General features: G+C 35.2%; 1 non-coding gene across 1 annotated transcript; it reads left to right on the forward strand.

Annotated features, from left to right (window-relative positions):
- The first annotated feature begins 2,880 nt into the window (after positions 1 to 2,880).
- Positions 2,881 to 2,958, forward strand: TRNAH-GUG (transfer RNA histidin (anticodon GUG)). Its single transcript is given in 2 exon segments — positions 2,881 to 2,918; positions 2,923 to 2,958. It is a non-coding gene; the product is annotated as a tRNA-His (tRNA).
- The last annotated feature ends 9,555 nt before the right edge of the window (positions 2,959 to 12,513 follow it).

Consider the following 12,513-nt stretch of genomic DNA (forward strand, 5'->3'; position numbering starts at 1 on the left):
GAAAATGTGATGTACTGAATTTTAAAACATCCTTACTTTAAGACTCGGATGCTGCTCTAATAAGCTTTTATGTGTTAAGTCTTGCAAAAACTGTAGGCAGTTGTGTCGCCGTCCATATTCAGTTAGCGGACTTAAGAGCAAACTCAGAGTAATAAGACGTATAATTCAAATTAAAAGGAAGTACAGAATTATTGATGTCAGCAGCAGTATGCCATCTAGGAAAGTTTAGACTGAGGAGCCCAATACCTTAGCATAAACAAACGCAAATTAGCTTCAGTATATTAATTCTAGTAATAAATTTTAATGTTAAAAAATAATTAGTGCTGTAAAACATCGGTAATTTTCAAATGAAATTAACGTTATTAATTACTCTCTTGTTTCAGCTTCTTTCATAACACAAAATTCATTTAATACTTCTTGATGTGTTCCAGAATTGAAAATTAATAACTGTAATTTCTTTCTTTGAAATGAATTTCTAAATTTTCATAGCTAATTTAGCATTTCTTCTAGTTATTCACCTGAGACAAATGCTTTATGTACCTTACCTTTGTCCCAATTCTTGAGTTAAAATTTCTTGTAAAAACTGCCTGAAAATTAATGCCCTGATCCATTAATGCCTGAGAGGGAAAAAGTGGAAAGTTCGACATCTATAACCCAGCGACCATTGTTGCAGCTTCCATTAATGTTGCAGGCATGCCTACAGTGGTGCAACGAATGACGGCAGTAGACACAGAAATAGCACTAGATCGACTTTTCAGGCAAATTCCTGGTGTATACATGATCATGTACATCAAGATAGAGTTATCTGTGCGCGGAGGCGCATAAAAGAAGAGAAGTTGTCAGCTTGCGTTTGTCATCGTCGTATGGGCTCAGCACTTGTCTTGGTATGGGATACAACTGAGTACACGTCCTGGTCACCTCTTGTTCACATAGCTGGTAATGTGGATAGCCATTACGTTCTGACATGTTAAGATCCATAGCTGTGCCCTATCTTCGAGGCTTGCATAACGCCGTCTTTCAACAAGGTAATGCACGAGCGGATGTTGCCCGTGCTGTCTTACGAGTAAATTTTCCTCAATATAGAGAGTATTCAACTGTTGCTTTCGCTTTCTGAAGGCCCTGGGAAAGGTCACTTATTGGCCGGCCTCGGGGTCTGGCAAGTCCTGAGCGGTACGACTCTAGTAGCCGGGTAATATTCCACTGCGACTGGCAGGTAGCAATCAAACGACTGGTGGTGCCACTCTTCTGGAGGGGCAATAGCGGAGGTTGAACCTCTGCGACTTGTACTAAAGGGGGAGTGGACCTGTAATGTGGTTAAGTCTCACGAGGCAGGGAAGCCAATATTGTTGTTGTTGCTCTCGCTAGCACGTTCTCCTGATCTCTCACCCATTGAGAACATCAGGTCATGGATTGCAGAGAGATTGGCACGTCACCGTGACTGATGAATTCTGGCATAGAGTTGAAGATGCATGGAATGACGTACTCTTATCTCTCATCCAACCTCAATTCGACCCGATGTCAAGTAGGATTACTGTCGGAGCCAGCAACTCTCTGTACCGAATTCTGCGTGCTGTGTACCGCAAACGACTTCACATTTAATCATGACTTTGTCAATCAAACATTATATCACTAACTACAATCTGGATGAGGTTTAGCCCAATTTACCAAAGCTTTCCAGTTGTGGTAGTTGCAGAAGTAGGCGTGTTTAGTTTAAAGAAGAGCGGGCCTTAGGACGGAAAATTATTCGGAAGACTGGAGAAATTCAGAGTGAAAAGCGAATTAATGTAAGCAATAATTTTGGCCTACAAAAAATTAAAGTTAGGGATTTTATCCCAATATTGGAATGCTGTTAAAGATCTTTTATTCTTTCTTAACATACTGGATGTATTCCTTTTTTTAAATCGTAAAGATTTGTAGGTTTGTCGTATATATGCACTGAAAAGTTCTGTAGTCAACTTGCAACAGCACGTAATGCTTTTTAAAAGTGCATCCTTTCTTGGGTTCCGCATACCTGGAATCCTTGGAAGCAGTTTATAGTATGCCAGCCCACTCATTGGATGAAAACTCTTCTAGTACACTTTTGTTCACCATCTGGCAATACATAACTTTCCACCTTGAACTACTGAACAGCTCAGAAGAGTGTTTGTTTAATAAGAATTTAAACTTAGCGGCTATGCACTTTCATTTGTCATAATACCATATTAAATCTTTTCATGACCACTAGGCTAAAATTTTGCGCACAAGTGATGTCGCTTTAGATACTTTGCCTCATCCCCCTCTTCCTTTGATACGTATTCCATTCTTGACTGATATTTCCCAAGATCAAATTGAAATATCGTAGATAGCCGATTTTTTAACTAACATAAATGTATTTAAAACTGTTAGTTGTAATTATAAAATAGCATTAATCTAATTGTTGCACCCATGCACTGATGAATGGTGCCAAAATCTGCATCAGGAATTTTTGAGGTCTTCATTGTTGTGTCAGGAACGAATTCTGATTTTAACTTGGGATCATTGCTCACATACAAAACTTAAGATCTAAACATTTGTCTGGTGAATTAAAAGTCATTCTTCATGAAGTTGTTAAAATACTTTTGAAGATATTTCTCCCGCTTTCCTAGCGTGCCTTCGAGGTGTAGTGGTTCTGCACGCTGGGCCGGTATTCCAGAGGTCCGTGGTTCGATTCCCGGCGAAAGCGCTTGCTTATTTTTCAGCTTGCCTGCTTCCAAAAATACCTAATGTCTCTACAGTGGCGCCCGAACTAAAAGGGTTATGGATGATGACTCTCCACACCCACGATTTATTTGTTCCCCTAGATACCCCAGTCGCCCTTTAAAAGGGGGAGTATATGAGGTATTTCTCCCGTTTTCCTAGCGTGCCTTCGTGGTGTAGTGGTTCTGCACGCTGGACCGTGAATAATTCCAGAAATCCGTGGTTCGATTCCCGGCGAAGGCGCTTGCTTATTTATCATCTTGCCTGCTTCCAAAAATACCTAATGTCTCTACAACTTAACTTTCATTAAGTCCACAAAAATAAAGCATTGTGTGAAAAGATGATTCGACATGATTCTGTCGTGCACTTTCATGTAAAGAATCAGATGGCTGTTATCCTCAGAAAGACTTTACCCGGCTATTCGAATTTAGATGCAAGTCAGGCTCCTTCTTGAATCATTCTTTTCAGCTTGGTTTTAAATTATACAGCTGTTATTTTCTTCAGTATCTTGCATTCTTTTGCAGATAAATGAAGTAAATTTGGCATTTCACAGTAATTTAACGATGATCTTCCCCGCTTAAAATAAAAGAGAATTCGTGATTGAAAAATTACAAATTTTTGAAAATCATACATATAAAAAGACCAGCCTGAGGTATTAGAAACATTTATATGATTTCCTGTTTTAAGTACGTTTTACAGCTATACCTAAAAATGACTGAGAAAACAGCTAAACACTTTAAAAAATCAGCTTTTAGGTAAAAATTCTTAAAACCTGTGCTGATAATTTGATGATGACAAGATACACAAGGGTTGTCTGTTTATGAGAAGAACTTTCTTATATAATTGACCCTACTCACCTAACGCGGAAGAAAAAAATTCATGCAACCAGCCCATCTCAGTGCTGGAAAGGAAGAACTCAAGGCAGAACTATCATTGTCACTTGGATTTTGCCACCTAGCCAATGATCAACCATCGTCTGCTTTTTAAATTATCCACATAAATAAATCGATTAATACGTTTATTTTTGTCAAAGGATGGCTGTGTTTCTGCTGTTAATGAAGAAAACTATTCTACGATTAAAGAAGAGGTTTTAAAAATCACGGATTTTATTTAATGATGGCAAAGCACATGAAGGGTCTGTACACCTACCTTCGGGGAGAACTGTCTAAAGAATAATGGTCCATATTTACATTAATCACAAACTCATGCAGCTGTTCTCAACTATGAGAAACCTGCGACATACATCAGTATTTAACGACTCGGTTATCAGTGGCTCAGTCTTGGAATTACATATCTAAATAATAATAAACACCTTAATTACTCTCCTATTTCCCACCTTTTTACAATTTAAAAAACCAGGATGGGGAATAAGTAGTGTATACTATCTGAAAAGACGGGTTTAAATGATAAATACAACACATTAAAAAGCACTCATAAGGGTACACCAATATTATTATATTATATATTTCACAGGACTTATTTCAATAATATTCTTTTACTAAACAAAATACTTTCTTATTTGAGTATATATTTTACATTGTTACCATAAATCAGAAGTTTCTAAATCATATGCTGAAAAACTAGGTGGAAATAATATGCAAGTGAATACGGTATAATGAAACCGCTCATGCCGAGAATCTTAAGTAACTAGTATTTCTGAGAAATCATAATTAACCCTCTCGAAGCATTCTCTATCTACAACCTCCGTGCCACCTAAAATCGGCATTCACGGAAAGTTATATGAATATGATTACTCTCTATAGTATACATTACGTTACTATTTTGTGTGTAATATTGCCGGCTGTTCTTTATCATTCCATTACATGTTTAGTAACAATCAACAGCGTGCTTTAATTATACATATTCTATAATATATATATATATATATATATATATATATACTATGTATAAACTACTGAAAACAAATTGGTATGTTTGCTTGTATCATAATTTTTTTTAATGTTTTACTTACAGTTTGAATTTAGTTCCCTTCAGGATGAGTGCGAAACGTTTGAAAGGAGAACAATGGATAAAGGAAATAATTGATTCAGGAAGTAATTCTGATGAAGAAAATGAATATAATTTAGCATTTCACAAAAGGAGGAAAAACAGTCCAGCACGTATATTGTAAGATCTGTCTCTTCTATTCCACATAAACTAAACTAGATCCTATGATGAAACTGGCGAATTCTCGCACAGCCGTGAATGAAATACCAGCACAGAAGAAGGGTGAAAATAACCCTTATTAATTCCAACTAATAACAGAAAGGCACGATCTTCGTGCGTTACAGTAGCACCATTAACTTGCGGTGAAACTTAAACATAGAATATAAATCAGTTCCAAGTCTAATTAGAATAGTGCTGAATTAGCACGCTAATAAAACCTAACAGGCGTGACAGTTATCCGAAGAGGCCAAGGGGCGTACTAGTGTAACAGCGAGATAGCAACGAAACGTGAGCTAGCTAGTGAAAACATGCTCTGAATAAACTCAAGAGATTCAACCGTTTAAATACTCACTTCATTTAACTTAACATCCTGGCGGGGAAGTTGAGGAGTTCAGGAAAGGTATCAAACTTAAAATAATTGGTTATGCAAAATAAGGGAAACCCTAGATACTTAGGACCTCGGAATCTGAAGAAACAGAGGAACCTGGAATACGAATTGATACTCCTTTTCTGGTATTAAATGGACTTCTAAGAAGTTTAGCCCAGAAATTCGTAATTTTATGCCACAATATTCGGGAGTAATAGGAAACAATTTAAATCGCTCATCGAGAATTTTAGATTACTTCCGATTGTTTTTTTTCCGAAGATTTCATTCAACGCGTTGTTGAAAAAACAAACGACTGCAGAGACTATTCGCACATTTTTTTAGACGATTGTACTTGGCGATGAAAAAAAAAAAAAAAAAAAAAAAAGTCTGTTTGGAAAATTTTTCTACTGCAACTATATTTTGAAAGTATAAATTATCGTCTGCTGCTTGACAGTTTTGTTTTCATGCAAAATGGCACTTTTAACGAAGCAATGGATGGAAGGCTACGTTTGTGTTCTTTCGGAAGAAAACTGTTCGTATCTAGTTATTAAAAAACGCTGTAAAAGGCATGGTTTTTTCGACATCTAAAGCTACAATAGCTAATATTATCAAAAAGAAAGGGGAAAAAGGTCAAAGTTTGGTTTTAAATGGAAAAATTGTTTCAAATATACGCATATTCGAGGGGGGAAAAACAATGTTTCGAATGTTGCAAACTTATAATCTTTAATGTTAAAAGAATATCTGCCGAGTCAAAGGACAGTTGCAAAAATAATTCGATGCTCAGTGTCAACTGTAAACATAGTGATGAATGCTGATTTGAATCTTAAAAAGGCGAAAAAACATAATGTACATCGTCTTTCTGCTTTCTCCATGACATATCGCCGAACGTAGAACGCGCTGCAGAATTCTTTCTGAGAAACATTTATCCAGAGAGGGATGGAGTAAAATACTTTTCCGATGCTATAAAAACTTTATTGTGCTGGAAATTACGGTGTAGAAAGGTAGTGCAGAATAAGGGTTATCAAATAGAACACTTAAAACGCAAAAATTTTAGCTAAAATATTTCTGTAAATACAATGAAAATGGTCTAAAATTGTGCGAACAACCTCTGTACTGGTTTCGACAGCTTAAAAAGGATCACTTGGAGGTTTCAGGAGGGACGGAATTGAATGAATTGTATAGTTTTATTGCTCCGTCGTTAATAATAACGCAAAACAAAATGTTATTTTTAAAGGAATATTGGTGTAAAGATAAGCTTCTCCGAAGTGATATTTTCAGTTAAATTATAAACAGAGGTCGCTACTTTTCATTATTGAAAATATTGCATGTCTAAAATGAATGAATATGAATCCGTCAAAACACGTTTTCGCGTCTCACAGTGTAACAGTTCTTGTGGGAAACGTTCTGGTGCCACGAATGTATAACCGGTACCAGATCTTCCGTACCGAAGGGTTTTGAGCATAAGTCGTCGTCATCCTCAAGATAACCTCGTCTATCGAAACCGAAAACCGCAGATGATCGGTTTAAGAAAGATTTAACATTGAATTAAAACCCATCATGCATTATCTTTGTAAGGAAGATAAAGAATATCCGTGCAAAATAAGTGTTTTTATAATTACGTATTTGAAAATCGAAATCTGTTTTCAAAGAAAATCTGCTGACTTAAAGAATAACTGCAATGATTACATACCTTTGTGTAAAACAGTAAAAATAAAGGTAGATAAGGCAGAAACATCATATCTCTTTTCATTTAACTGTTAAATATTAGCTGGTGCACCTGTCTTCTGTTAGTTGTCGAAGTCATTCAGCCAGAAACAAAAAGAAATACGCTCGACTACTGATGAAACACGAAGTTATTTAAATGACTAAAAAAGATAAATTTATTATCACAAAAGATGGGATCTACAGACTTCGTTCCAAGAATTCAAAGCATATTTTAGTGAAAGATGTGCAGTTATTGCTAATTTTTTGTAATATGAAAAAAATTAAGAAAAGTCTTTTAAAACAGTTAATTTTTGTGTTATTAGAATAATACTAAGAAATGAATTTTATCTTATAGCACAACGAATCTTCAAGAAATAGAATTCCATCATGACATAAATGCGAATCATGCATCCAAATCAGCAAATAAATGTTTTGGGGGAAAAAAGATGGATGTATTCGTTGTAGACCAGTGGTTCTCAACCTCTTTTGTCCCATACTTCCTTTTCAGTACTGCCAGAAGCATACCCTCCGTCCTCTACAAAACTCAAAAAACGCATATATACATTTATTTAGGTTTAGATTATGTTTAATATGGGTCATAAATTAAACAATAAAAAGTGCGAAAATGTTGATAAATACCAATATTCGAATAAGTGTAGTTTTTTATGTTCATAAACTAAAATTATAAATATTTAACAGTTAAATGAAAGGCTACACTTTCCTTGAAAACCGCGAAATTCCTTTCCGACCAGGGAGAAATTTCCCTGTGGTTGAGAACCACTGATCTAGCCTTTCAAACTCGTATTTCTTGTAAGTTCTATTGTATTTAAGCATCCGCTTTTCTGTTCATTTTAAGTACCTTTAAGAGTTTGAGATTCATGAGTTCCATTTCAGGAAGCTAAATTTACAATATATAAAGCTAAATTTACTATGTATATGTATATATTTACAAGCTAAATTTACTATATATAATATATAACATGTTATCTTCATTACGTGTGTATATAACACACGTAATGAATTAAGAATGGAATTATGACTGGTTGGTTACTTGGTTAGGCAAGATGTAAAAGTGTTTGCATCTAATGGAAGAGAAGCCTAAAAGCGAAATGATCTCGTATCTAAATTACATTGGAAAAAGCTGTGTTGCATTATTATTATGAACTCATGGTTTTTGGCCCTTACAACCTACTCCTTCTGCGTCTTCCTTGAAAAGTAATTTATTATAACCTAATTCTGATTTGAATATTTTAATATCCAAAAAATAATACGCGATTTATCTTTAAAAATTGTAATCTCAGATCTTTTGAGATTATTGCGTTTCTGCGTCGCAGAAAAAGATTTTTTTATTTTAGAATGTTTTGAGACATTCTAAGTAAGAAAGATATTGCACACCTGATTTATTCGCATTGATACAGTATGCAAGTTATCTGCAAATCCTTGCAATTAAGTGGACCTCGATCCGCAAGGGCCTAAACTAGAAGTCGATAAAAGTTCTGGAACTTGATATTTCAGACTGAGAAAACGACATATTAATTTTGCTTGCGCAGTTCCCACGGCTGATATTTCAAAACAAAGTTTCCTTTCCTTGTGAAAGGAAACTTTGTTTCCTTGTGAAAGGCATTTTTCGCGAGGTACATAACTAAGACATACGCATTAAAAAATTCAATGAAAATTTAAAATTTTCTAAAAATTCTTAATGATAAAAGGGATTAAAGCAATATCAGAAGAAAGAACTGAAAAATCTGTAAAATTCATTTTCGCAACTTAAAGAACTGCTGTTGGCACAACAAAATATCAAAATATTTACAACTGAATTTCCAAAGCCCTGAAAAAATAAATTGTTTAATAATATTTTATTCATTTTCGGGAATGCTAGGCAGAAAACACAATAGGAAAATAGATTTTAAGCAGGTATCCCGAGTGTACGAGCATTTGTTTTATGCCAGTTCCTTTTAAGAAAGAATGGGGTCAGTACTTTTTTCTGTTACCGAAAAAATCCAAAGAGTTCATTTTTAGCTTTTATGAAAAAAAAAAAAAAAAAAAAGTGTGAAAATAGGAAACATTATTATAATTTTTCTCATGCAGTGATTACAAAAACGTATGACTGTAATTGGAAAGCTAACACTCAGGTTTAAAGCTATTTTGTAAACTCTTACGACAACTTGTGAAGAAATGTACTGTATAAAATATAAATGTCTATCATAATGTCTTATTTTAAGCCAGTCATGATGCCTTCTTTTAAGTATGTCAGACAATCTGTCACACTATCTTAAGTTCAACTGCATATACTTGATGCATTAAAAATTCAAGAAAAAGTTGGTTCAGCAGTTTATTTCAAACTTCTCTTTCAGATATCTTTAAATAAAAAAGTATCTCCATAATAATAATAGTGTTTTCCAGGCTGAGTGGTCAACCATTAAAACAGCGATTGAAATAGCCAAAAATCTGACTCCCAAGCAGCTACTTTAGTAATTAAGAATCTCTTATCTGCCTCTTTACTAGTTTATCTTCACATAAATTATCTTCTTTTTTTTTTAATTCCAAACTATAAAATTTCATGGTTCAAAGAACATGGTGAACATTTTGGTATTGATCAGGCAGATGAATTAGCCAAGAAGCAGCTGTTAATCAAGATGGTATTGAAATCATCTTTCCATGGCCTCGTTCAAATTTCAAATACCAACTAAAACAACTTTCTTCAAAATATTGGCAAGATATGTGGAATAATGCTTCACAGGGAAGAAATACGCACGCATAATTAGATTCTCAATGAAAGCTGTACATCTTTGTACTCGATGCTTTGATGCTTTAGTTGTTTATTCTGGTGTGCAGCGGGAATATATCCTGTTCTTTACAGAGCTTCACTGAGTCCCATAACGGGCCTCACGCATGAAAGTTCTTTCACAACTGTATTTTCCATAGATATTAAAGCGAATGATATAGTAAACAACGCAATTTGCTTTTGTATTCTCCCTGGCGGTTGAGAGTCCTCGAAAACAAATGGCATACACAAATTTTGCAGTGTTACCAATCCTTTACTAAATTTTACAAATGCAGTTTCGATACTAGGATTCAATAAATCAGGTGACATTCAAAATCTTTCGCGAAAGGACTCTTGGCACAATAAAAGTATTTTCTCATCTTTCTTGAAAGGCGTGTTGTATTGATGACCTCGAGCGAGCTTTAATAAATCTCGAAGCACTTCTTTATTCACATTCACATCAAAGACTCATCGTTTGACCCGACCCAAATAATACTTTAGCGAATATAAATAAATTAAAACAACAGATGCAGCTGATGAGCTCTAAATGTTATCATTTATATGATCACTAAGAAAATCACGGATTTCAGAAATTTCTTCCAATCGACCAATAAGATTTGACGATAACCTGTATAAAAGGCTTTTTTTACAACTGCTTAATATGAAGAATTCTTCAGCCTAGCTCAACCTTTAATGTCAGTTAGCATGGGAAGGCATTACCAGTTGACGCATGGCACATCGCTGGTGCACCTGTCTTATTTTAAGGTTTTTACATCAGCCAAAGCTTGTAATAAACCTTAAATTTGGTCAGTGGGCTTCGCTGGCATAGAAACTGTTATAAAGTATTTCTCCTGCCTTTTTGGCATGCCTTCGTGGTGTGGTCTTCTGCACGCTGGGCGCATATTCCAGAGGTCCATGGTTCGATTCCCGGCGAAGGCGTTGCATATTTTTCATCTTGATGCTTCCAAAAGATACCTAATGCCTCTACACTGTAGGAGCATAGATAAAAATATACGAGATAGATACAAATGGTACTCAAGGTATTAAAAGATTACATTAGTCCTCTTTGTGTTACATTCTAGGCTTTGTACCTCCAACTGTTATTAAACTAGAAAAACTGCTTAAAGCAGCATTGTTACTACCTTTACCTCAAAATACACTGACTCATGTAATTACTGTGTAGAAAAGTGGAACTACAGTGTACATAATTCTATTGCTTCGAACTTACGTATCTAATATATAGTTACGAAACGTAAAGGCGCGGTAAGATAGCTTTCCCGCAAAGCAGTTTTAGGATTGCCATAAAATGGCAAAGGAAGGCAGGGTTGCCGCATTTGGCGACAAAATTGGCGATATACTATGAACGGATGGAGAAGGGAGTCAATCCCTGCGAAGTCGATCGAGTTGACAGCCGGGCAGCCAGTGCCGAGTGGGTTGTCGAGTGCACCGAAGGAGTCTGTTAGTGTATCGCGGTTAGTGCGTCGTCGAGAGAGCGTGTTGAGCTCCGGGAACGACTAAACCGAACAGTCGGGAGCTGTGCTCGTGTGTCGAGTGCATCGCGAGTGGTAGCGTGCAGAGTCTCGAGAGTATGGGGAGTTCCGAGAACGACCAAGCAGAGTCGGGAGCTGTACTCCGGAAAGCATAGTCGGCTGCTTTGCAAGAAGCTGTCTCCACCATGATAGCCTGATAACCTGAAGGCTGTGTCGCTGATTGTTCCAGCGTGTTTATAGTAGATCTTTGATGACTGTAAAAAGTGTTATTGGATCTGTCCTGGTTAATATTGGCTAAATAAAGTGTGTTTCGATACTTCATCAAGTGTCGTCGTTATTCACTCCAAATCCACACGAACCCCGTACGAACGTGAAAGAAAAAAAAAACGCAACAATATCGTGCATATGTTAGTTTTTTTAAGCTTTGAGAATTGTTTGGTACGATATAATAGCTTTTTTTATACTTATGAAGACTTGAAACATAAAATTTTTTACCTAATAAACTGTCATATAGTTCTTTATTATTTTACGTTTGCTAAAGCTTCTTTTGCCGTTAGCTTCAGTAACTGACAATGCTAAAAAGATTTTTAAGTCTGCTTCAAAATTCGGATAGGACTGACCTAAGTTATTATCGTGGATTGCTTTTAAAAGGTCTAAGCTTGTAGCTGCTTTTGTGTCTGGAATTAATGATATAGCAGAGTTCCTAAAACTATATATTTCTAAATGAATTTCTTCATTCATATTTGTATATTTTAGTGCTAATTTATAAGCTGCTGCCTTTAAATTACTTAAATCCAATGACATTCATTGTTCCCCAGTTAGAAACTGAAAATCGGAAAATATTTCACTTAACTTTTCTTATCGTCATTTCAATTGAACACTCCTTTAATTTCTATAAAAATATATTTTTCTAAGAAACTACAATTTATATCAATTGATTCCTCACAATTTGATTGATTAACTTTTCGTTTTCGTTTCTCTTCAAATTCTGATGATATATTCATCTCTAAAGCTGAAGTTTTACATTTTTCAAAAATGCATTGAGAAATATTTTTTCTCATTTCCTGTAATGAAAGACATAGTCCCTTTATTAAGCGTGCGGCTTTATAGACAGCTATATTTTTGACTGCAAGGTTTTATTTCCTTTTTCGATTTCTTGCAGTATTAAATTCCACGAAGATAACAAACATGAAAATTTAAAATTGATTTGCTTCAAAATGCTGTTATTTTCAGCCCATTGCAAAGATTTGTGATTTAAGGCCATATCTTTCAATAATCTATGTACTTATGTTATTTGAAGATCTAAT

Source organism: Stegodyphus dumicola, chromosome 7 (assembly GCF_044657685.1).
Source record: "Stegodyphus dumicola isolate Sdum_Otavi_A_Nest chromosome 7, ASM4465768v1".
In the NCBI taxonomy this organism is placed as follows: domain Eukaryota; kingdom Metazoa; phylum Arthropoda; class Arachnida; order Araneae; family Eresidae; genus Stegodyphus; species Stegodyphus dumicola.